Source organism: Crocodylus siamensis, chromosome 5 (assembly GCF_052110815.1).
Source record: "Crocodylus siamensis isolate JL-2025a chromosome 5, ASM5211081v1, whole genome shotgun sequence".
Lineage (NCBI taxonomy): Eukaryota > Metazoa > Chordata > Crocodylia > Crocodylidae > Crocodylus > Crocodylus siamensis.
In genome coordinates this window covers 50,298,360-50,322,553 of record NC_143399.1, presented here as the reverse complement: position 1 = coordinate 50,322,553, position 24,194 = coordinate 50,298,360, and the positions used below count along the sequence as shown (strand labels likewise).

General features: G+C 46.7%; 1 protein-coding gene across 1 annotated transcript in view; it reads right to left on the bottom strand.

Moving 5' to 3' along the window:
* The window catches only part of LOC149864080 (protein FAM163A-like), an 85,850-nt gene extending 69,595 nt beyond the window's left edge, over positions 1–16,255 (bottom strand). Inside the window, exon 1 of the mRNA XM_090047586.1 lies at positions 16,158–16,255. The gene's annotated coding sequence lies outside the window, so the exon portion shown is untranslated. The remainder of the gene's footprint in view (positions 1–16,157) is intronic.
* Positions 16,256–24,194: the final 7,939 nt, after the last annotated feature.

Here is a 24,194-nt window from a genome sequence, read left to right as displayed (position 1 = left end):
AAGCTTGAGAGTCCTGAGGAGAGCCACGTGCATGATCAGAGGACAAGAGAACAGGCCTGATGAGGAGAGCCATGGGACTCTTTAGCCTGGAGAAGAGAAGGCTCAAGCGTGAACTTGGTGGTAGTCTATAAGCATATAAGGGGTATGCATCAGGAACTGGGAAAACTTCTGTTCACCAGGGCACCCCAAGGGAAGACAAGGTCTAACAGTCACAAACTGCTGGAAGACAGTTTTAAACTGGACATAAGGAAAAACTTTACTGTCCGAGTCTCCAGAGTCTGAAATAGACTCTCCCCAGAAGTGGTGCAAGTACCTACTTGGATATGTTCAAAAAATGCCTGGATGCTCACCTTGCTGGAGTCATCTGGCCCCAGCTAACTTCCTGCCCTTTGGGCAGGGGGCTGGACACGATCTTGTGAGGTCCCTTCCAGCCCTAATGACTATGAAATCTATAACAGTAGGAACCAAGGTTAGGAACAGGCATTGCATTTATCTCAGGATAAGTTGTGACTGTGTCTGTCCTGGAACAAAAGTATCCCAGGATTGGCATGTACACACATCACCCTTCTAATCAGGGTTTATTGAGTGGCTGAATGCAGTGCTACTTTTCTGCCACTGATTCAATTATTTATCCCAGGATAAATGTACAGATGTACTAGTATTTTGCAATATCCCAGGATAGCCTTTTACCTGGGAAACTTGTTTAGGATTTATTCCAGGACCATGGACGTCTGTATGACTGCAGTTTGTCCCAGGATAAAATGGTTTACCCCTCAATAAATGCAGCATCTGTTTTCAACCCAAGAGAAACCTGGCCAGGAAAATGGACTCATTCTTTTTCTGTAACACTGTATGCAAAGAATTAGGGGAGTTTTATAGCTATGGTTCCCTGTTTATTATTCAGCAATAATGAATAGGTAAAAGGAGGAAATGGCCAGGCTGCTGCCAGTCATTTCCAGGACTTAAGCAAGCGCATTTCCTCAGTTACCACCACAGTTGAACACACAAATGTACTACTGCCAGTGGCACAAAGTATGGGAGGACTGTTAGCTCTCCACTAGCCTCTTCTCTGTTTCCAGTTGGCTCAGGCAGTTACTTATGCCTGGAACCCAATCCCCAATCCCCTGCTGTCCTGCCTCACCGTGGAATAATACACGTGGGGTTAGAACGTTGGTTAGCACCACCTAACTACCATGTTCAAAGGGCCTGGCTGGGCCTAGGGAAGTAGAGTGAACTAGCTGTTCCAGAAAAAATGCTATTTCACCATAGTTATTCAAGAATAACTCCCAACACATGAATACCTCCACTTCCAGAGTAACAGTTATTTGATGCTTGAATAAGAGGTGCATTTCTAAAGCAGAATAATTGCTCTGGAATAAAATAACTGATTTTTTTTTTTTCCAGAATAGCGAGCAACTCCAGAGTAGCTCTTTGAGTCAGCTCTCCACAGAGGCAAGCTTAGTGCTCTAGTGTAGACTTAATGCATAGATAACTGGTTGAGATTAAATGTTTGAAGAGGTTTATTCCTAGTATTCAGTCTGACCAGTTTAATGGGTGTTAAAGTCTATACAATAGTTTTAAGAATGTGCCTTGTGTTCACTAAAACTCTGTAGTTAATGTTTTAAACTACAAACATTCAGCTCCTAATCTAGATAAGGGCCCATCTACCTGTTTGTCAATGGCTAGCTGCTGCATCTTTGGGATCCCTTTTCTTCCATCCCTGCAATATCTTCTTTCAACTCCCCTTCTAATGGTGAGCACCTCCTGAACTTCGGGAATTCCAATATGATAAAATAAGGCAACACCAGACCTTTACACAGAACCTGAACCCATATAGTTCACTTCTGCAAGATGTGAAAGTGCTGTTTTGTGCACCTCAGCAGTGCTTGGTTCTGACCAGGCCTGCAAATGCAAATGTCTAAGTGCTATGAGAAAAGCTATTACAGGGTTAATGCCTACCAGGCTGTGTGAAACGGTCTTCATTTTCCTTTGGATGAGATGCCTGATAGTAGCATTCGGAGCAGTAAGTCCTATTTCTGACCTCCACTGACCTCAGTAAAAGTTACACCTATTATACACCAATGGAAATGTGATCAGTCAAGTCCATGTGGCCTGTAAAGTAAAATCTGAAGCATTCAGAGCAGGAGGGCACAATTCAGATGTGACAAGAGAGTAAAATCAGTAGGAACTCAACTGGAGCCAACAGACATACTAAGCATGTACGTTTTATTTATGACTACCCGAACTATTTGCACCAGCCACATCTTGCCTTTGAAATGACAGCTTCATAGACTGTGGCTTGATTTCTAAATTCTTTTCAGTATTTTGAACACGTGCAGTATAGATTTGATTTTCTTTCAGATTTAATTTTTCCTATTCCAAACCAAGGGTATTATGCATGTTATGTTCTTAGCCAAGGATAATCCTATTAAGGAAGTTAACACCACCAAAAGTTCACTGATTCAATGTGCAAACATAAAAGGTCTAAGCAATTTCAGCCTAGTGTAGAAGTACAATCTAAAATAATTTATAGTGTGACTTACCTGATCTAGAAATGGAATAAACAGCTAGACTGACTTACTCTGTTAGATTGGAAGGGTGCACATAAGTTATCAATAGGTCACAAAAGGAAAACTCTGACTGCATAGATCTCCTGCCTGCTATTAAAAATAGGCAGCTTCCTAAAAGGATTGGCATATTCTCTCCATGAAGATCATTTTATTTCTTCCTCTGTTGAAATGCAGCAGCCTTTAGCACAGCAACTACACTGGAACAGCATGCAACAGTTTAGTACAGGAAGTACAGACAAATACCAGGAGGAGGTGTGTGCAAGTTTATCTCACTCCTGACAAGAAGCCAATCAGCTTCCCAAGGGAGTAGCAGCTACACTTGTCATGTGCAGTAGGGAGGGGAATACATTGTGCTGGAAAGATGGGTCTCCTTAGAGAAAAAGGTCTTTGAAAAGAAGAGTGTAGAAAAGGGAGAGACCCTTACTCCTGGTCAGGTGCTTGCCTGCTGAAAGAGCTCCAATTCACAGAAGTTTGGGCTGGAAGGGATGTCATGAGATCATTGAGTACAGCCCCCCTGCTCTGAGCAGCAAGATGCATGTCCAGTCTCCTTTTGAAGATCCCCACCACTGCTGGAAGTCTGTTCCAGAATCTGGTCTCACAAACCATGAAGTTTTTCCTTATATCCAGTCTGAAATCTTGTTTTTCCATATATCCAGTCTGAAATAAATGTGAAACAGTCCACCATACCACAGAGCTGTAAAACGCTGCAGTTATGGCAGAGACAGACTTAAACTTAGATTTTTAGGAAAGTCCCCTAATTCCAGGTATCATATCCACGTTGTCCCATGTCTGATTTTCAGAAGAACAGAGCACATGCCCAATCTGAATGACTTAAGGTGTCTCAGTTGTGTGCCTAATATTAGAGGATCCTCTTGAAAATCGATTCCCAGTTCTTTGAGCCATCATTTTCTTGTCTCTAAAATGGGAACAATCATCCCTCCATGTCATCAAAATGCATTAGGAGAGGATGGTCATTTTCATTTGGGAGGCACGGTAATAAAAGCTGCAGAAAATTCTAGCAACAAATTAGCACGAAGGTCAACCAAGAGGACCTTGACTATTTCCCATTTAGGATTCTTCTACACGAGTTCACAGAGGCAGTCTGAAGTTCAGCACTTGTGATGTGGTAAAACTTCTGAAACTCTGGATTTCAGGTGATTTTGTACCCTCTCCATCTTCTAGCCATATAGTGGATCTAGGCTACACAACACAATCCCTTTTGTGTGCTTGTAGTCATAAACACAGGAAGAGGTGTAATGGAGATTGACTACCCCCTGCCTCAGTTGAAAGAAGTCAGCTGATCTCATTTCCAGGGCTAAAAACCTTCACCAGCACTGATCCCAAAATACAGCGCACTCCGAGTGTTGTGTTCACAAGAACAGTGGCTCTTCTCAAATGCATGGAGTCTGGGAAACAACCTGGAAGAATTGGAAATCCTTGCAGAGTCATGGAGCTATGACATGATTGGAATAACAGAGACTTGGTGCGTGTCTGCTATAGAGCAACAGACCAGGAGGAAGTGGTGAATGAGGCTTTCTTCAAACAGCTAGCAGGAAATCACAGGTCTTGGTTCTCATGGGGGACTTCAAATCACCCTAACAGCTGCTGGGAGGGCAATACAGCAGTGCACAGGTAATCCAAGAAGTTTTTGGAGAGCGTTGGGAACAATTTCCTGGTGCGAGCGCGGGAGCGGCCAGCTAGAGGCCGTGCTCTGTTTGATCTACTACTCACAACCAGGGAAGAATTGGTGGAGAATGTACTGGTAGATGGCAACTTGGACAGGAGCAACCATGAGAAGATCAAGTTCAGGATCCTGAGAAAATGAAGGAAGGAGAGCAGCACAGTAAGGACCCTGGATTTTAGAAAAGCAGGCTTAGACTTGCTCAGGGAACTCATGGGTAGGATCCCCTGGGAAGCCAGTATGAGGCTGAGAGGAGTCCAGGACTGCTGGCTGTATTTTAAAGAAGCCTTACTGAGAGTGCAGGAACAAACCATCCCAATATGCAGGACCTCTTTGTAACTTAGTTTACTGAAAAACTTACAAGAAGTGGAAACTTGGACAGACAGCTAGGGAGGAGTATAACAGTACTGCTTGGGTATGTAGGGACGAAGTCAGGAAGGCCAAAATGCAACTGGAGTTGCAGCTAGCAAGGGAAGTGAAGGGTAACAAGAAGGGTTTCTATAATAGGGCTGTGAGAAGCTTCGGTCCCCAATTTGATCTGGCCACCAAAGTGGGCCAAATCTCTGAATCGAATAAGAGGACCCTTTAATCTCTCCGAATCGAATCAGAACCCTCCGAATTGATTCAGAGAGATTTGGACATAGACACAGCTTTAAGTGTTTCTTCTACATACCTCTCTAGGTACTAGGCAACTCATGAATACTGCGATGGTGGGGCACATAGAGCGTCCCACAGAAGTGCGGGGGGCTCCCCAGTGCGCTTGGCAGCAGACCCAGAAGTGGACCAGAAGTATTTCTGGTCCACTTCCAGGCCCACCAGGGATTGCGCTGAGTCTCCCCATGCTTGGTGGCTGGTGCCTCCTGGGTCTGGGGGGGGGCACCTAGGGTCCCCCCACAACTGATCACCAAGTTGGGGGGAAGTGGGGGAGCGGGGGACCCTCTCCCCCCCGCGTGCTCCCTAGCAGACCCAAAAGTGGGCCGGAACTATTTCCAGTCCACTTCCAGCTTCACCGCTGACCCCATGGAGGACCCCCCCACACTCCTGTGGAACGCTCCATCTGCCCCAGCATCGCACTGGCACCTTGAGGTATGTAGAAAAAACATTTTTAAAGCTGTGTCTATGGCCGAATCACTGATTCTCTGAATCAGCATTGAATTTTCATATTTTGATTGGGCCTAATTAAAATCAGGGACAGTGATCCAAATCAATGAATTGAATCACTATCCCCAATTCCGGTCAAATCCAAATCGAATAGGGCCTGCTTCACACACCCCTCTTCTGTAAGTATGTCAGTAACGAGAGGAAGATCAGGGAAAGTGTGGGTGCCTTACTGAATGGGGAAGGCAACCTAGTGGCAGAGGATGCAGAAAAGGCTGAAGTATTCAATGCCTTTTTCACCTCAGTCTTCACACTGGACTACTGTACCTGGTAGCACAGTTTGGAATGGAAGTGAGTAGCCAACAGTGGCGAAAGAACAGGTTAGGCACTATTTAGAAAAGCTGGACATATACAAGTCCATGGAGCCAAACGGGATGCACTTGAGGGTGGTAAGGGAGTAGGCTGATGCGATTGCAGAGCCACTGGCCATCATCTCTGAAAACTCACGGTGATCGGGAGAGGTCTTAGATGACTGGAAAAGGGCAAGTATAGTGCCCATATTTAAGAAAGGGAAAAAGGAGGATCCAAGAAACTACAGACCAGTCAGCCTCACCTCAGCCACTGGAAAAATCATGGAGCAGATCCTCAGGGAATCCATTTCTAACTACTTGGAGGAAAAGAAGGTGATTAGGAACAGCCAGCATGGATTCACCAAGGGCAAGTCATGCCTGACCAACCTGATGGCCTTCTATGATGAAATGACTGACTCTGTGGATGTGAAGAGACCAGTTGATGTGGTATACCTTGATTTTAGCAAAGCTTTTGATATGGTCTCCCAATGGGGAACTGATGCCTCTTGAGCAGGCAGGGACCTGGGGAGGAGGGGCCCAGCAGCTAATCATGCTGACCAGGGGGTTCCCCACCCCCAATCTCACCTCACTGAAAAGTGGCTGCACCACTTCCGGAAGTCCTGCAGCCACTTCCAGAAGCGACACGGCCACTTTTGCAACTGGCCCCACTTCCCAGTCGGCACTCACAGTGGGGCCACTGGTGGTCCCACCTGCTCCCCTGCCTGCTGGCTAAACAGGGAATGCAGCCTGACAGGGGGTACACTGGCGCTCTCAGGGGGTGCACGTGTACCCCCTATGCATCGCCACTGGTCTCCCACAACATTCTTGCAGGCAAGCTAAGAAAGTACAGCCTGGATGAACGGACTGTAAGGTAGATAGAAAACTAACTGGATCATAGGACTCAGAGTGTAGTAATCAATGACTCAGTGTCTAATTGGAAGCCAGTATCAAGTGGAGTGCCCCAGCAGTCAGTCCTAGGGCCGGTTTTATTCAGTATCTTCATCAATGACTTGGAAGATGATGTACAGTGCACTCTCAGCAAGTTTGCAAACGATACCAGTCGGGGAGTAAATATGCTGGAGGGTAGGGATAGGATTCAGTGACCTAGACAAATTGGAGGATTGGGCCAAAAAGAATCTCATGAGGTTCAACAAGGGCAAGTGCAAAGTCCTGCACTTAGCACAGAAGAAGCTCATGCACCGCTACAGGCTTTAGGAGACTGAGTGTCTGAGCAGCAGCTCTGCAGAAAAGGACCTGGAGGTTACAGTGGACAGCAAGCTGAATATGAGCCTACAGTGTGCCCTTGTTGCCAAGAAGACTAACAGCATACGGGGCTGCACTGGTAGAAGTGTTGCCAGCAGGTCAAAGGAAGTGGTTACTCCTTTCTATTCAGCACTGGTGAGGCCACATCTCCCACAGCTCCCCCCTCTCCCTGCTGGTGCAGCCTGTGCCCAGGTCCACAGAGCCCAGCCAGCCTGCGCCCCACTCTGGGCCCCACTGGTGCTGGCCCTGCAACATTGGTCCCAAGATGGTGACCACGGGGTGGGGCACCAGTCAAGGGGTAGTGCTAACTATGTGGCCCTTGACAGCTTGCCAAAACTAGCTTAGGGGCAGGCAATTATTTTGGGTGGAGGGCCGCTTACCCAGACTGTTCTTAGTGGTAACAAATGACAGAACAAGGAGCAATGGTCTCAAGTTGCAGCAAGGGAAGTTTAGGTTAGATATTAGGAACAATTTTCTACTAGGAGGGGAGTAAAGCACTGAAACAGGTCATCCAGAGAGGTTATAGACCAGGGGCAGGCAATTATTTTGGGCAGAGGGCCACTTACTGAGTTTTGGCAAGTCATTGAGGGCCACATGACAGGGCAAATTAATATTAATTTTCTAAATTTTTAGAGGCCCTGCGGTCCAGGTAGAAAGGCCTGGCAGGCTGCATCCATCCCCCGGGCCGCATTTTGCCCATCCCTGTTATAGACTCTCCATCCTTGGAGGTTTTTAAGACCCAGCTAGACAAAGCCTTGGTTGTGATGATCTAGTTGGGGATGATCCTGCTTTGAGCAGGGAGTTGAACTAGATGACCTCCTGAGGTCCCTTCCAACCCTAATTTTCTATGATTCTCCACAGCTGATGTGAATGGGTTCAGTTCCACTGAAGTTAACAGAGGCTCTAACCCATAGGACCAAATGTACATGCATTTGGTACATGACTCCATTGAAGCTATTCTAATTTATGCCAGCTAAGGATCTGGCCACCAGTTTCTATATTTTAATCAGCCTGTCTCTCAAGTACCAGGACTTTTTAAATTCCACTTATAGATATATAAGTGATGATTGGATGATTATCAACAATATATTAAAGCACCTTTCCTGTTAAATTAATATCAAGCTTGAACTGAAGCACTTTCTCCAGATGAAAAACATTGGGGCATTAATAAGTTCCAGGCTGAGGTTGTTTTTTTTCCAAAGCTGCCCAAAAATTGGGACACTATCTTTCATTTAAATGAGACTGGGTAGCCAAAATCCTTCAGCAGCTATAAAATCCTTAGCTCAGAGTTTCTGGTCTATTTTCCCCCCAGGTATAAACAGCTGCATCTCCACCAACTTCAATTCAGCTCTGCCCACTTCTAGCAAGGTTGCATTTGGCCAATAAAGTGGAGACTTAGTTAAAAAGACAGCATCCCCTCTGGTGATGGCCCTCCCCACATCAACATTTATCACTTTCTAAAACAGGCATTTTTAAACTCAAGGCACCCCTCAGAGAAATGCCAGCTCTTCATTTTCATTCTTTTTTTGACTACAGAAAAATAATAGAACAGTTTTTCTTGCTGCAAAGAACCCAAAGATTACAACTATAGATTTATATTTGAAATCTCAGGTTTACAAACTTGATTCACAAGATAAACCCAAACAGTGCTTAAGTTGCGCAGCACTGTTGAGGGTGCTCTCAAAGCATCCCAGGGGTTTGTAGCACCCTAGTTGAGAAATACTACTTTAAAACAATGTGTTCCAGTCTCTCTCTCTCTTTTTTTTTTTTTTAATTGCAAGGGTATGGAACAAGACTTCAAAACAGTTATATTTTGTATTGGTATGTATAAGAGAATCTACTTTTGCCCACAGTGCGCAGGAATAAGTTTAGAAGGGATGGGCAGGTGGTGGGGGTGGTAACAGACTGCTGACTACTGGGGAGGGAAAAGAAACCCAAAACAAACCATCACACAGGAAAGCAAAGACTCTCTTCCTGGGTATGATGCAAAGCCTACATAGCTGGGACTGTCAACATTATACTGGCATGCTTACTTGGAGTATAAACAGATTTATTATAATGACTAATTCAACGTAATTACATTCACTAAGACATACTCTGAGAACCTCCCACATGCTTAGTGACTACAGCAGTGAGAGCTCCAGATCACCCCAAGAAAAACTGCTACAGAGATCAACTATCCCTTTTAAAATAAAACAAAGGCAAGGGCCAGATCCTGTCCTGAGGTTAATGGATTTTAATACCTTCTGAAAGAGCATCCCATCTAAGGCACAGATCATCTTCAGGCTTCTTTGAAAATGCACTGACACACCAAGATCTGGCCCCACTGTCTGTACAGAGCTTTCCCTTGATTTTTCTCTCTTAGCATGTACAGCCTCGTCAGTGACCAAGAGTCTCTCTTTTGTAAAGTCCTCATTAAACATAAGAGGCTGTTCAGGCTGGCATAGCACTCACTGTGTTCTGACTGCCTGGCCCATATTGATGCTGCTGCTGCTTTTGGGAGCTGTTCTGAGGGAGTTGGGTAAGAGGGGGCAGAGAGTTGTCCCCATCCAGTGGTTGGTCCACATAAGAATGTACAAGTCTGACTGCTGCAGGTAGCAGATCCAGTTCTTGATGCCTTCATTTTTATTTTAGGCACTGATATGGTTCCCACTGCAACAGCACCTGAGTACCTCACAGACTAGTGATGTATTTACCCGCATCCCACCATCAGAAGACAAAAGATGAGCGATTATTTTCATTTAGATCAAGAGCCATCAATCTGCAGTACAAGTGCCACAAGTAGCACGGGCGGTCTCATTACGTGGCACTTGGCAGAGCAGGGAGGGAACAGGCAGCGTAGCAGCCGATAGATCAGGGAGCAGAAAGCAGAACAGCAGGTAAGGTGGGGAGCACAGGGCAGAGAACAGAAGACAGAACAGGGCTCGGATTGGGCAGGGAAAGAAGTTCAGAGGAGGTTGAGGGGCTAATTTGCGGCAGAGCTGCCAAAAAAGGTTGGCCTCCGCTGATTCAGATTGTTCAGAACAGAGGCACAGGGAGATTTAGTGACTTGCTCAGGGTCTGTAGCAGAGCTGGGAATTTACTATACATCCTGTGGGTCTCTGGCTAGCACCACTACCATTAGAGCATCTTTCTTCTTGGTTTAACACAAGTAGTGCCTATGTATTTAGCTCCAAAAGTCCCATATTCAGATATTATTGTTAGTGGAATCAGTTTTACTTCTATACATCCTAAATTAAATAGGCAAAGAAACAAAAATTGCAAAGGGGGGCAGTAAATAGCATACCAGATGCAAAACGACTGGGGACCTTCAAACCTGACCTGTGTCAGTATCTGTCACCACTGGTACTGGACAGATTTCACACTGTTACAATGCTGGTTACTCAGGTTGATATTACTTTAAGACATGAACAACTGGCTCTGTCTCTGCTAACTGTACTGGGTGGCCTTAGCAGTTCTTGACACCTACGTCAGAAGGGGCTGCTGACTCACTGCGGAGGCAAAGTAAGAGCAGATGGAGATGAACCAACTCGGAAAATGTTCCATCCCAAGAGCATTCACCAATGACTGTGGAGATTGTGACGTGGACTTCCATTTTGCAGAAGACTACCAGTTCCTCACAGCAAACACAGACAGTGCCACTGCACTGTTACTTGGTGCCCATGCAAAATAAAACCCTCACATACAGAAAAGGAGCATTTGATGGCAACCAACCATAGAAAGAGCAAGGTGGTGGTATAAGGAGGAAAACTTTGGGAACAGCTGGCCCAGGACCAATCACCCCCAATCAAGGGCCTCTGTCTATCACTCAACAGGGTGCTGAAGGGCTTTTGGGTCCATCCAGACTCTGCTTCTACAAACTCACAGGGTGTCATTAGCTAAAAATGCTGCTTATACCCTTAAGCCAGCCTGGAAGCTGAGCTACAACATTACCATGGTCATTGTCACATCCCAGCTCAGTTACTGAACATGCAGAAACTAGGGAACAGAAATGGTCCAAAAATGGTGGTTCATCCTCTGATTAAAACATGTCCATGGCAGCAAATTAACACACTTCAGTGATATACAGAAAGGAGGAATGGCTGAAATGCTCACTCACACTGGGTCATATTCTCAGCTGGTATTACACCACAGAAGCCAAAATGGGAGTTATATTGGCAGAGAAATTAACCTTGCCTGCTTACATTACTTTTGCCTGAACAGTCATCCTAGTGATGGGTGTATTACAAATACCAAGGGCATGGCTGTCCACCGTCTCCTCCCCTGTGTGGTTCTTACATCTATATACCTGAACGTAAAGTGCTATCATCAGTGACCACAGTGATTTGTGATCCAATAACATCTGACATCCACCTTGTACAGGCGTGAACAACTATATGACCCACAATCAAAACCAGAGTGCCTGTTTTCCAATTGCTGCACTGCTGTAATTCAGGAGGAAGAGAATTGGGCCCATGGGAGGTTCTTCATTTTTAAACCTAGAATTTTTCGCTAAGATTTCAGTACATCACAAATCTAATAGAGAAATATGTTCAGGAAGTGCTGACTTCCTGATAAACAAATAGATCTGCTAACTTTTAAAGCCCTTGCTCTTGTTTAATCATCAAAGGAAAAATCATGGCTCAGAAATGGGCTAATCAGGTTTTTCAGTGGGATTTCCATAATAGGCACATGTTGGAAAGCTCTTCCCAAAAGGTATTCCATCCAAGCCTGCCCTGGCTCTGCACCACCCAAATCTCTCCCAGTTCTCATCACTGGCTAGCACCATTCAAGCCAGCCCCAGCTCTGCCCCAGGGTCAGAACTCCCTCCTCAGGTGCCAAGTCAGTCAAACCAATGCTAGATCTAGCTACTATCCTGGCACTTTGGAACGGTTCTGATGTCTGACTGAGTACAATGATGGGAGCTCCTTTAAAATGACATTAAAAGAGTTGGTGCTGGGGGCAGTGTAAAGAGTGAAAAGTATTTTCCCTACTTTGTATCCATGTCACCTTTCCTAGTCATGTCATATTATAGACACCCTCCCAGGCAGGGAGAACTTGGTGGAACTGCTCTCTCCAGTGGCCACCAATATCAGCACCAGCCACATGGCTCTCTGGCAAGCGATGCAAGGCACTCATCCTATCCCTGCTGCTCAGAGCCCAAGTCTGTTCTCATACCACATCGATTTAATTCCCTCAACTTCAGTAGACTTACTGCAGGTTTACACTGATATATATAAGCAGGGAATCAGGTCCTTAGAATGCAACCCCGCTTCCCTAATTAACAGCCAGGAAAAATGGCTTTTTTCATATTTGTATGTGCAGTAATGTGTTCCACGTGGGCAGCTATTGTATCACACCCTGGGCACTAAGAGGGCCTTTGGCCTTGTTAGTATACGATACCAGAACTGCACACTGCTTTAAGTTAATGTGGGCAGAGGCATAGTGATTTCCTGCAGCACCCAGGGCACTGGTGTGGGCATGGGAGATTTTCTCCCCACTCAAAGTGGGACAGTGGAGCTGAATGAAGCTAAATCTTATCTCAGAGGGCTCTCCTTGAACACCAGTTGCTATTGCTACAACTTCTCTTGCAGCAGCTCAAGCCTGTGCTGCTACAACTCAGGAACAAACAGTACTACAGGCTCCCCAGTGGTTCCTCTTGTTACCCCATTTTCTGTCCACTCTTTCAAGGCATAGGGCTGCACCTCCTGTGGCAAAGCTTCCAGGGGCAGAGTGGTGCCTTTCACTCTCCAGCCCCCAGAGACATTGCTGGGTGTGGGGTCTGCACCCACCAGGCTCTTATGGCTGGGTAGTGATGAGCTGTACTTGCTGTGGCAAAGATTCATGGGAGGACAGGGCCCTATTTTTTGCCCCCTTCAGGTTTGTGCTCTACTTGCCTCCCTCCCTAGTTAAGATATAGAATATGACACAGCATGGGGCAGATCCTGTTCTACATAGTGAGCATCTAAGCATAATCCTATTCTACCTTCCTTGAGGGCTGGAAAAGTATAAAGGCAAAAGCTGGAAAGGGGGTGTCCTTTTCCTCCTCAGCACTTTTGTGGGGAAGCTCTGCACCATCCAGTGTTAAGCACCCCAGTCTTACGCATTAGCAACTGGTAGGAATAACCAGTCACTAGAGTGAGTGAGGGGGACTACAGTCTGGCTCTGTACAAGCAACGGACAAGATACAAATCAGTCTTAAAAGATGAATGAAAGTTGCATCTCAAACACTTAGATGAATGTAGAAGAAGCCCAAGAGAAACATTCATGCTGGGAGAAGGAGGTTTACAGTGAAATGATACTTTTCTTTCTTGTTGATGTAACCACGAATGAAGAAACAGTCTGCATAATCACCACACATTCACAAAGACCACCTGCCTCTCAAGGAGCTAAACACCATCCTTCTATAAATGTACACCACACACATTACAGATTTTGGCCTAGTGGAATGAAATATGCTCCACAAAAACTCCTAACATTTCCAGCAAATGAAGCATGAAACATACTTTCAAGAAAAAGGCAGTATTGGAGCTATAGGAAAGATTTCATTTCTGTAGCAAAACAGTGATGTGAAAGGTCAATGTCTCCAACCGTGAACAGCTCAGGGAGAAAATGGAGGATCTCAATTTCTGCTCTCCTAGCAGATGTGCAGAAAAGGAAATCAGATTGGGGTGAGGAGATGAGAAAATGGATGGGGGAGGGGGGTGGGATTGTGTTCCTATTATTCCCTCTCTAATCATATCTACATTCACTTAGTGGTGACTGACTGCCCTAGTGACTGCTGTCCTGGATTTATTCACAAAACAGAGAAATAAAAGGGAGTGGCCATTTTATTTTTATGTCACTTGTTAACAAAATGACTGTGCTTGGGTCACAAGCAGGGTTTCTATCAATCATGTTGAAGTTAGGGATTCCTTTGCCATGCCATCCTTAGCAGCCTTAAAGCTAGGGAAGAGTTCACTGGCTGGTTTGTGAAGGATTGCCTAAAGAATGTCAAAAGGGAGGGAGACCTAAGTATAGCTAGAATCAACCTCTCTTTGTTAATGACTGACTTCTATCAGTCATTCATATAATCAGAGAAATGTAGGCCTGGAAGGGACCTCAAGAGATCATCTCTGCACTGTGGGAGGATCAAATTTACCTAGACCACCTCAACAGATATTTGCCTAATCTGTTCTTAAATACGTTCAGCAAAGGGCATTTCAAGGTGTTCAGTACCCTCGTATTGCTTGGATTCCCCTTCTGGCCAGCTTGACCTACCTCTGTTCAAAGTAATTTAAACATGATTCTAGGGGTTTCAAAGAAACAGCAAGTTTGCTAGGTCTCAGTTTAGCCTTTACCAGGTTTAGTGTTATACCCCAAATTGTTACAAGGTGAGACATCTGAGATGGGTCATTTTCTACTAGGGCAAGGGTCCCCTTCCTGCATCTGAAATAGGGAAGAGTGTGGCCAACAAAACCACATGGACATCACATTGAAGAACTTGCCACAGGAAATAAGTTGCAAACAAGACAGGCTCCACACTCCTCAACTGTTTATGAGTATCAGCTATCACCTCTAATAAAACAAGGGAGTTGATCCTGCTCTGGCCTCTACCACTGGGAACATGCAACTGGAAAATGAGACCAAGAGAAGAATCAGACCTGTTGTCTCATTAATTAATTGCCATTAGCTTCAGAAACTGTAATCTGCCTCAGATACCATACTCTGGCATTTCAACAAGTGAACACCCTTCCTATCTAATGACTTTATTACACTTCCTAAATCACTGCCCAGTTTTGCTCAGCTAACTGTTCTGAGACTCTATTAATGCTCATTAAACTAAAAGCCCAGTTCCTGAGCCGTCCCAATATTGACGCATCAGAACTGTTCCAAACAACATTACATTTAAACAATGCAACTCAGGCAGACATTCATGGGGAGGTAAAAAAGAAATCCAATAACAGACTTCTCCCTGCACAGATGGAATATTCCACAGTATATTTGGAAGTCTGCACAACACACAAAAAGAACTAGTATCACAGAGGAAATCCAGCTGAAATGTTAAATGTTACGAGGTGCCCTTTTGCAGGGGACAGCAATTCAAGCCCCTGGAATAATCTCAGGGGAAAAAACCCCCACGAATAATATTGTGGTCATTCAGACTGTAGAGATTTCAGCAATCCAGCTAAGCTGCCCCCTAAGGAGAACATAGCTCTCTTTTCTAATTATGGATGGGCAGGGAGAGACAAAACAGAGATCCTTAGGAATAAACAAAGGGATAGGATTTCCTTCATTTCAGTGAATGAGGCCATTATTCTGCTGTACGTATTTGGTAGCAAGGCTGGGAATATATTGAACAACTGTGTCCTTGTGGTACGAGCACCCCATGTATAAGGGCCTGGACTCCTTCCAAGGAAACCATAGAAGCAGCATCACTTGGGACTTTAAAAACTTAGGCGGAGGTAGAACACTAGAAAGTGCACTAGAGGGAACCACCCTGCACTACCACCGAGCTGGCCTTGCTCGCTTGCTCCCTCCCTGTCCTTCCTTCCACATCTCCTTAAGGAAGAGAGACCGGTGCTGCTCATTTTAAAAACTGAGCTGGGCAAGAGGCTGGAGGGTGGAACTCTTTACAGGAGGCTCTGGCTAGGAACTGGAGGCCCTGTTGGAGGGTGGCCCTCATTCCTCACACCCACCCCACACAGATGCACACACACAGGACACAGAGACGCAGGCATGCCATTCTCTAAAAGGAGACCTCTAGGGCAGGTGAAAGGAAAACCAGCACTGGAAGTAACACCAGAAACACAACACACACCTCCCCTGCCCACAGTCAACCCCACCTTCCCGGGCTCTGTTTCCCCGAGCTCTCCCTCCCTTTCCCTGCCTCGAGCAACCCGCGCCAGCTCGACCCTGGGCGCGCACACCCCAGGCGGGCGGCGCGAGCGAGCCGCCAGCTGGCCGCTTGAAGTGCCCCGGCGGCAGGCAGAGAGGCGGCACCGACCCCCGCGGGGCTCCGCGCCCTCCCGGCCGGGAGCGGGGCGGGGCGGGGCGGCGCTGGTCCCGGGGCCCAGGCGGAGGCGACCGCGACCCCCGCGCGGAGGGAAAACTCCCGCGCGTCTTTTGTCTCGTGGCTGGAGCGGGGCGGAAGGGAAAGCCCGCCGGAGGGGCAGGACTGCGGCCGGGAGCACCGAGCAGGACCCCCCGCTCCAACCCGGGCGAGGCGGCACCTACCTGGGCAGCGCCCCCCAGGCGGCCGGCAGCGAGCGCGGCGCAGGAGGAGCGCGACGCGGCCGCCGCTGCTCCGGGAGCCTGGCGCGGGAGGCGGGCGCGGGCGGAGCCGTGCGCTGTCCGCGGTGCTGAAGCGCTTCCCTCCCCCGTCACGAGGCGCAAGGGGCTCCCCCGGGTCAGCGCCGCCCCGGGCTCCCGGCGGAGCCTCCCCCGGCGCGGGGGGGCGGGAGCGAGGACGGCGCGCCTCGCTTCGGCCTCAGAAGCGGCCTGCCCCTGCCGCCCGCACACATGCCGACACCAGCTCACAGAAGCGGGACGCTGGCCGCGGCGTCTCCCGCTTTACCTGCGCCACGTGTTGTGCCAGGGCTGAGGCGGAGCTGAGCGAGTGTAGGGGTGGTTTGGATTGGGACGGTCCTGCCTCAGGCAGGGGTGGCTTAGATGGCCTCTGGAGGTCCATCCAGCCGGACTTTGCCATCCAGTCCACCACAGTGCCACTGGCTGCATGCACAGTGAATCCTCCACTCTTCCCTTTCCTCTGGCGTTGGACACAACTGTCACATGCCATAGTTTGGCCTGGATGAGCCCACACAGGTACACACATTTCTTTTAATTAAATTTTCCGTATTCCAAGTCAAATTAGCCAAAACTAATTCCAAATCCAAGAATCCAGATCCATAAGTGGCCCTACTAGTGGCAAACATCCTGCATTCCCATCTGGGGCTTCAGATGTTCCCAAAACCTTTGGCAGGCATCCTCAGCAGCAAGACCCCAGGGGCAAGCCAGGGAGGAGTCTCCCATTTCCATAACATGGGCTTAAAACCAAAACCTTCCCACTCCAGCAGCTAAGTGGGAGGTTTACTATACACCCCCTTGGCAGGTACTAGCCCTGTGCCAGGGTCTTCCCTGGTGCAGCTAGGAAAACTGCCTTCATGGTGACAGTGTTTCCCTTGCCAGGTAAGCATAGACTACACTTGATCTGAGCCTTCAAGAGCCATGGACACACACACACACACACACACACACACACACACACACAGTTCTCTAAAAAGAGAGCTCTAAGTCAAGTGAAAGGAAAACTAGCACTGGAAATAACACCATAAACACAACACATCTCCCCTGTCCACAGTCAACCCCCCCATTCCCTGGCTCTGTTTCCCTGAGCTCTGGCTTAGGAGTCCTCCTTTCCTTTCCATGCCCTGAGCAAAATTTGCAAACTCTACACTGTGCATGCAAAACCCAAGTGGACTGCAAAAGTGACCCATGAAAGGCCTTGGAGGGAGGGCACAATCAACAGGATACTGGATCAGCAGAGCTGAGGTCTGGTTCCAGCTGTGCAACTCTGGGCAAGCCACTGTCTTCTCTTTCTCCATCTATAAAATGCCAATAATACTTATTTGCCTTTGATCATGCCATTCGATGCCTAGCTGGAAGGCACCATGCACAAATGAGTAATGTTAATACCTATTTTGCCCATAATTCCTTCCCCCCCGCTTGTCTTCCCTTTGCCAATAGCTAAGGCTTCTGGCTCTTAGCATTCAGTATCTCCTTGACCCTGCTGGAATATATAATATAATTTCTAGACTACATACCCATTGCCAAGGGACTGATAGTGCTATCACAAATTCAGCATTGTGACTTCACTCTAGAATCAGGAAGCACCAATGAGCTGTGAGGGAATAGATATTAGTTTGAATGCTAATAGCTTTGTGAGGCATCAAAAGTACAAGAGAAATTACTAAATACAGTGAGATAAGTGGATTTGTCCAGATACTTATTTAATCCTCATCCCTGTTGTAGTTAAGCCTCTAACAAACTTTAATGAATGGCTTCTTAAAGGGCATCACACATATACCCGTGTGATTCATGTTATTATTCCCATTTTAACAGACTAATCCTCATTATGAACTCCAGTGCATCCAATAGTAATAAATACAATGAAGAACTGTTCTGAGAAAATGTATTTGCAGAATGTATGTGGAGATCCTGGCATAGAGACATGTTCCTTGAACTTTGCTTCTGTGTTACCAAGTGGATTGATGCGAATAGTAATAAATACAAAACTAACCTCCAGTCAGAAATACCTGGGGCCCCAAGAAAGTCTTTTTCCTATGATGCTCAGACCAGGAAGTGATGGGCATTCCAGTAGCCATTTTCCAGTGCAATGAGAATACAGTGAAACAGAACACATTGACCATCTTCAAGCCAGAATTTAGCCAAGAATAAGGAGGTGACATGGTCTTGGAAACAGTGCCACTGGGATCACAAGAACCTAGAAAGTCAACTCACTCAAGATCCCTTCAAAAGACGAAAGACAAGCAAGATGAAAGGACAACTTCATGCTAAAGTACTGGGTCAGTACTAATGCAGAAGGAAGGATACCACCTACCATTCAGAAGCATCCTTCCAGCTTTCCCTGGGAGGTCTTCTATCTAATTTTTTTTGGAAACCTCTCCCTAATTCCTCCTTAGCCAGGAGGAAATCTAACCAGATCCTGACTCAAGGTAGAAGTGCACATGCTAAGAGAGGTCTCATTCTCATTTTATATGAAAGCAGTTGTCGTTGGTCAAAGCAGTGGGAACCATCTGTTACTCCCACTCTCTCAGCAGCAGGCATTGAAATCCTGTTGGGCAAGAGTCATTCATGCTGATACACAGTCTATTAGATCCCCCATGAGTGTTGAAGTGGGAGTGGACTTCTGAAAAGAGTGGGAAAATGGGAGGTTGCAGCAGGGAAACCTTAGAATCACCCTATTCTGGAGGAAGTATAATAGGACCCTGTCTCTCCTTCTGGTAGCCCCACTGATCTCGTCTCCCAGTCCAGCTTCCCAGGGGACCACCCTGTGCTTACCTGCCTTGCTCAAAATAAATACAAGTTTCGGAGGCTGCCCTCAGAATACCAAAGTGAGCTTCGGGGTGCTTCACTCCACCCTGTTCATCAGTGGGCAGCCTTGGACTGGCCCAGCACTTTAATTCTATTGCTTGATCAAGGCATTTCTTTCTATAGTTGGCATTAGCCTGAACACCCTCACTACAACCCGGCTTTCGCTAGCCCTCTTTACTAACAGTGAGATTGTAGGGCTACTACCCTCAGAAAACTCCCCTCTCTTCCCCCTCCTTCTCACTCATGTACAAAGTGGTGGAGGGATATATGAGCTGTCTGGCCAATTTCCTTCTGGGCCAGGCCAAGACAGTTGCCAAAATGGCAACCCTGAAAAACCACAGAAACCAGCCAACAGGGGCCAGTTCTGACAACATCCTTCAACTCTTCCACTTCTTGGTCCAGTTGCATATCATATTTGAACTTGGACACTTCACCTTTTAACATAATATGGACCAGTTTGTGGCACACTGGGCCATTGAGGGGGCACTCTGCAAGGTGTAAGACAGACATTTAGTCCTAAATATGCAACCCCCAAAAAGAGCATAGAAGTGAGGTGGGGTATAATCTCTGGTGATACATCGTACTGCTGACATGCATTTCATGATCAGCCCCTGGGAAAGCTATGCATTTTTGCACTTTCACCTTTTAAAAAGATATATATTTATAATAAAGGGTTAAAGTGCCAATTCTTTTTCAGGATCTGCAGTCTCCACCCCCATGACCAAGAGATCTCAGGGCCTGTAGACTCCATACTCATGCTTAGTCTTCTTGGGCCTTATGCTGCCCCCCCCCCCCCCACACACACACACTCAGGGACAAGAGCACTGCTACAGATCTTACACCTCAGGCTGGGAGCCTAGAAACCACTCCCCCCATCCCACATGAGGCTGGGCACCCTAAGCCCCATAACTCAAGCCACACCCTCTCTCTGGATGTCTTCAGTGTCTTCCCGTCTCCTCTGGAGCCAATCCCTGCCTTACAATTTAAAATTAACAAACACAGTATAAACCAACTTATCTTCATTTAAAACTCCCACTCTCCTACAGACTTCCATCTCCTCCCAGGATCAGGACCAGAGTGAATAGAGATTCACTGCAGCTCTGTGTATATGCCCTGGCCTGGCTCTACCTCTTCATGTCACTAGGTTCTACTTCCCTACCAGGACACAGGGGTTTCTCTTTACTAATTAACAGGCTTATTGCTTTGGAGCCTCCTCTCTACAAGCTGTACTTGCTCTGCTTCAGTAACAGCAGTTACAGCCCCCTGTTACAGGGGCAGAGCTTAGGTCAAGGGATAACTTTGTACTAAATTACTTGCCCATAGAACTTAGCTAACAAAGAGTTTAAGTTGTCCAGAACAGTCTTACCTGCTTCCACAGTGTGGAGAATAGTTACATTTCAAGCTCTATAAAGCAGGACATAAAGAGTCTCTATATGCCATCCTTGTAAAACACCCGTGACCATGCCCCTTGTATAAGAGGTGCCATAATAAGCAGCCATGGGAAGGTACCTTTGTGTTTTGTTCCACCGCTCTAAATGCCAGAGCATGTGCCCCAGCTGCCATTTACAGTGTTAGATGTAGCTGTATTGAATGGTAGAGGGACTGCTGGAACTGGAGGCTATACCTGTCACAGCAATAGGAGACATGAATGGGTTCCTGCTACACCTACTTCCTTGAGTTATAAAAAAAACTGTGTGAAGAACAAGGCAGGAAAGAACATGCATCTGTAAACTTTGTCTAAACCACAGTAAGACCTCTCACAGTATTATAACCTTCATTATCTCCTGTGCTCTGCTTTACAAAAAAGGGAGTGATATTACTCAGATATTATTTAATAAGCATCTGTTCGAACTCTCTCCTCTGCTTACAGATGTTAAAAAAAAAACCCAAAAAAACTATGCTTTACCAGAAGAAGCAGCTCATTAGGTTGACTCAGCTCTGCAGGGTCTATATAGTTCAGGCACTTTAGTGGGACTTTTTGGTGCTCTCATCTAATAGTTGATTCAGTCAGTTTTAGATAAAAGCACAAAAAAGTCCCACTAAAGCACCCAGTCTTAGGCTGCTGACAGATGCGAAAAACAAAACAAAAGAGTGCTTTACCATAAGAGGAAGGACGTTACTTTGACTCAGCTCCCCAGCACCTGTATAGATCAGGTGTTTCAGCAGTGCTTTTCAGCACTTTTAGCTAATAGCTCAGTGGTCATGAAACTAATAGATCATGATTGACTGGTCAATTGTGGAGCCTCTGCCAGTTGATCTGAGGCTGGGGGGACTGAGCGTGTGCACGCATGCGAGTGCATGACACCCCCCACCCCAAAAGCCCAGCAGGTCAGCCTGTGGGGAAGGGAAAGACGGGGGCCAGATTGAGGCCCCCCACAGTGAGCAAGGGAGTGGGCATGGGCACAGGCAGAAGCAGGGGCTGAAGTCAGTGGGGTCCCAACTGAATAAGGTGGTGGGAGGATTGGACCCCAGGTGGCTTGTCTAGGAGTATGGGGGGCTCCTGCCACTGTGCGCACCCTGGCAGAGGCCCAGGAGGCATGTGCCTCCCCAATTTGTGCATGGGGTGGAGGTGGCTGCTGTTGCATGCTGCACTTTGCACCTCAAGCCCCACTACAGCTTGCCCAGGAGTGGCCCAATGCCATGTGTCTTGCTGCTGGGCTGAGCCTCACCCCCTGCCCACCCAGTGGCAGGACATGCGTGGTGTTGGACCCCAACCTGGCTAGGTGCTAAGACTATCAGCTCATCCAGAGGTATGTGGGGGGAGGGGCTTTTACTGCTGTGCGTACCCTGGCAGAGGCCAGGGGGGCACATGTCCCCCCCATCTGTGCACAGGGCAGAGATGGCTGCTGGTGTGCTTTGCACCCTGAGCCCCAGTACAGCTATCCTGGGAATGGCATGATGCCACAAGCATCCTGCCACTGGGTAGGCAGGGCGAGAGGCCCAGCCCAACAGCAGGACACAATGGCAGTGCACCACTCCCAGGCCAGCTGTAGCAGGGCTCAAGGCACAAAGTGCAGTGGCAACCTCCTCTGCCCCGCACACAGAGGAGGGGGGCCACATGCCCCCTGGGCCTTCACAGAGCTGCACACAGTGGTGGGAGCCCCTTGCCTTGCACCTAGACAAGCCGTCCGGGCTCCAATCCTCCCACTGGCCTGGCTGGGGGGCGGGCTATGGTAGATTCTGGGTTGAACTTTAATTCAAAAAGTGATCTGGTACTTAAAAAGGTTGGAGACCACTGTAATAGCTGATTCAATCAGTTATTAGATACAAGAGCCAAAAAGCCCCACTGAAGCACCCAATCTGTACAGATTTGGGCAAGCTGGGTCAAACTAACACAGCACCTCTTCTAGACATGCACTGTTCTCAACATAGGGGCACACCGAGCTGAAAGTAAAGCAGTGTTTTGTATTGTTTTTTCATGTCTATAAGCAACCTAATTTAATGGTCACACTTGTTGCTAAAACTTCCATCCAGACCCAGCTGGCATCACCTGGCCTACGTAATAATTCTAGCAGGATAAATCCTTACAGTTGGAATTCCCTACTATTCTTGCAGAGGAAGAAATGGCAAAATGGTAATGTTTTATACTCATTTTCCATTGGTGTAAATGAGTTGTCAACACTCATGAATTTATCACAAGTCTTCTCTCACCATTCACCCTTTCACATACACTCATTCAAAAAAGGACATGCAGAGTACATTCACTTATGTTAAGCAAAATAATACAAAACGGAGTTTTCAGGTTACTTACAGGACAAAACTAACATGGTTACATTTCGCTACTGTTACACTCTGTGTTAACATCAGCTACATTAGTTCAGTTCCTGCTACCTGAGCCCTGGAAGTTTGCTTCTGAGTTTTCTGCACTGCAAAGGAAGGATTGCTTTAAAAAGTAATATCCACTAAGCAGTTTTAGGAAACCCCTGAAACATTTCTATTTACTTCCAGTCTTGTGAAATCTTTTCCTTATCAAATATAAATTTAAATGCCTCACACCAGACAATATCACTGCGGTTAATAATTCAACAAGAACAATCCTTCCCTGAATAATACAGCAAGTCTTCATTTAAGCCCAGATTCAGCAGAACAAAGGAAAACCTACTTAATTTTAGGCTTGTGATTAAGTCCTATTGCAGCGCTCTGGCTGAATATGGATGGATTCAGTAAGTTAAAACAAGAAATATGACTTTGCACAGGGGTTGTTTGGGACCAGGTATCCAAAATGAGAAATATGCCTTATTACAAGAGGTAGCAGAGAAGCATTATTATTCAGGAAGTACTGTGCTCTCTCTTGCCCTCTCCCCCACATATGCACACAGCTACTGCAGCTATTACAGATATTCAAGCCAGTATGACTTCACTGGGACTCTTCACCTGGATGCAGGGGTCTGGTCTATGCAAATAGATCCAGTTACAGGATCAGATCCTAAGGGAACATATAATCATGTATATGTACTTTACATAGCCTTTGGATTTGGTTTGGGAGTGCCAACTCACAAAAACACTGATTTAAAAAACAAACTAATAGAAAACTGTTACTTATTCTACAGAAGTAAACCAAGCTGCATTTGAACTCTTTGCACTAGATAGTTTTTGCCTCAGGATATTTCTCACCTTTGCATTTTAGCAAATGAGGAGGTGCTTGTGTAGCACATTGAAAAGGGAAAGTCTCATAATGCATTCACTTGTGTTACAAAAACCACCCTTGTTATAGCTGTATCTTCTTGCATATAACCCATAATTTTTTCCTCTAAAACTAGCTGGAGAAAATGGGGGTGTATGTTATGTACAAGAAACACTTATTCCTACAAGTCTGGAAATTGGGTGGAGGGGGAACCATGCCAAGGTTAATTGCTGCAGCTCTAGGAGCCATGGAAACTAATGCGGTCACTTCCCACCACTGCCAAATTTCTGGACCTATGAGAAGCCTCTCAGCCAGATGACATGGCCCTACGTGCTGAATCAGTCTGGTGCACAGTCCGAGATGCAGCACGTGACCCCAGGCCTAGAGCATGGGACTGGATATGCCATGTAGGATCAGACCCAGCACGTGACCAACAGATGGCCCCAGATTTGACCAAACATATGGCCCCAAGCTCAGGCTCAGCTCCCTAGCTGCTACTACCTTGATCTACTACTTACATTTTTTTTCTTCAAGCT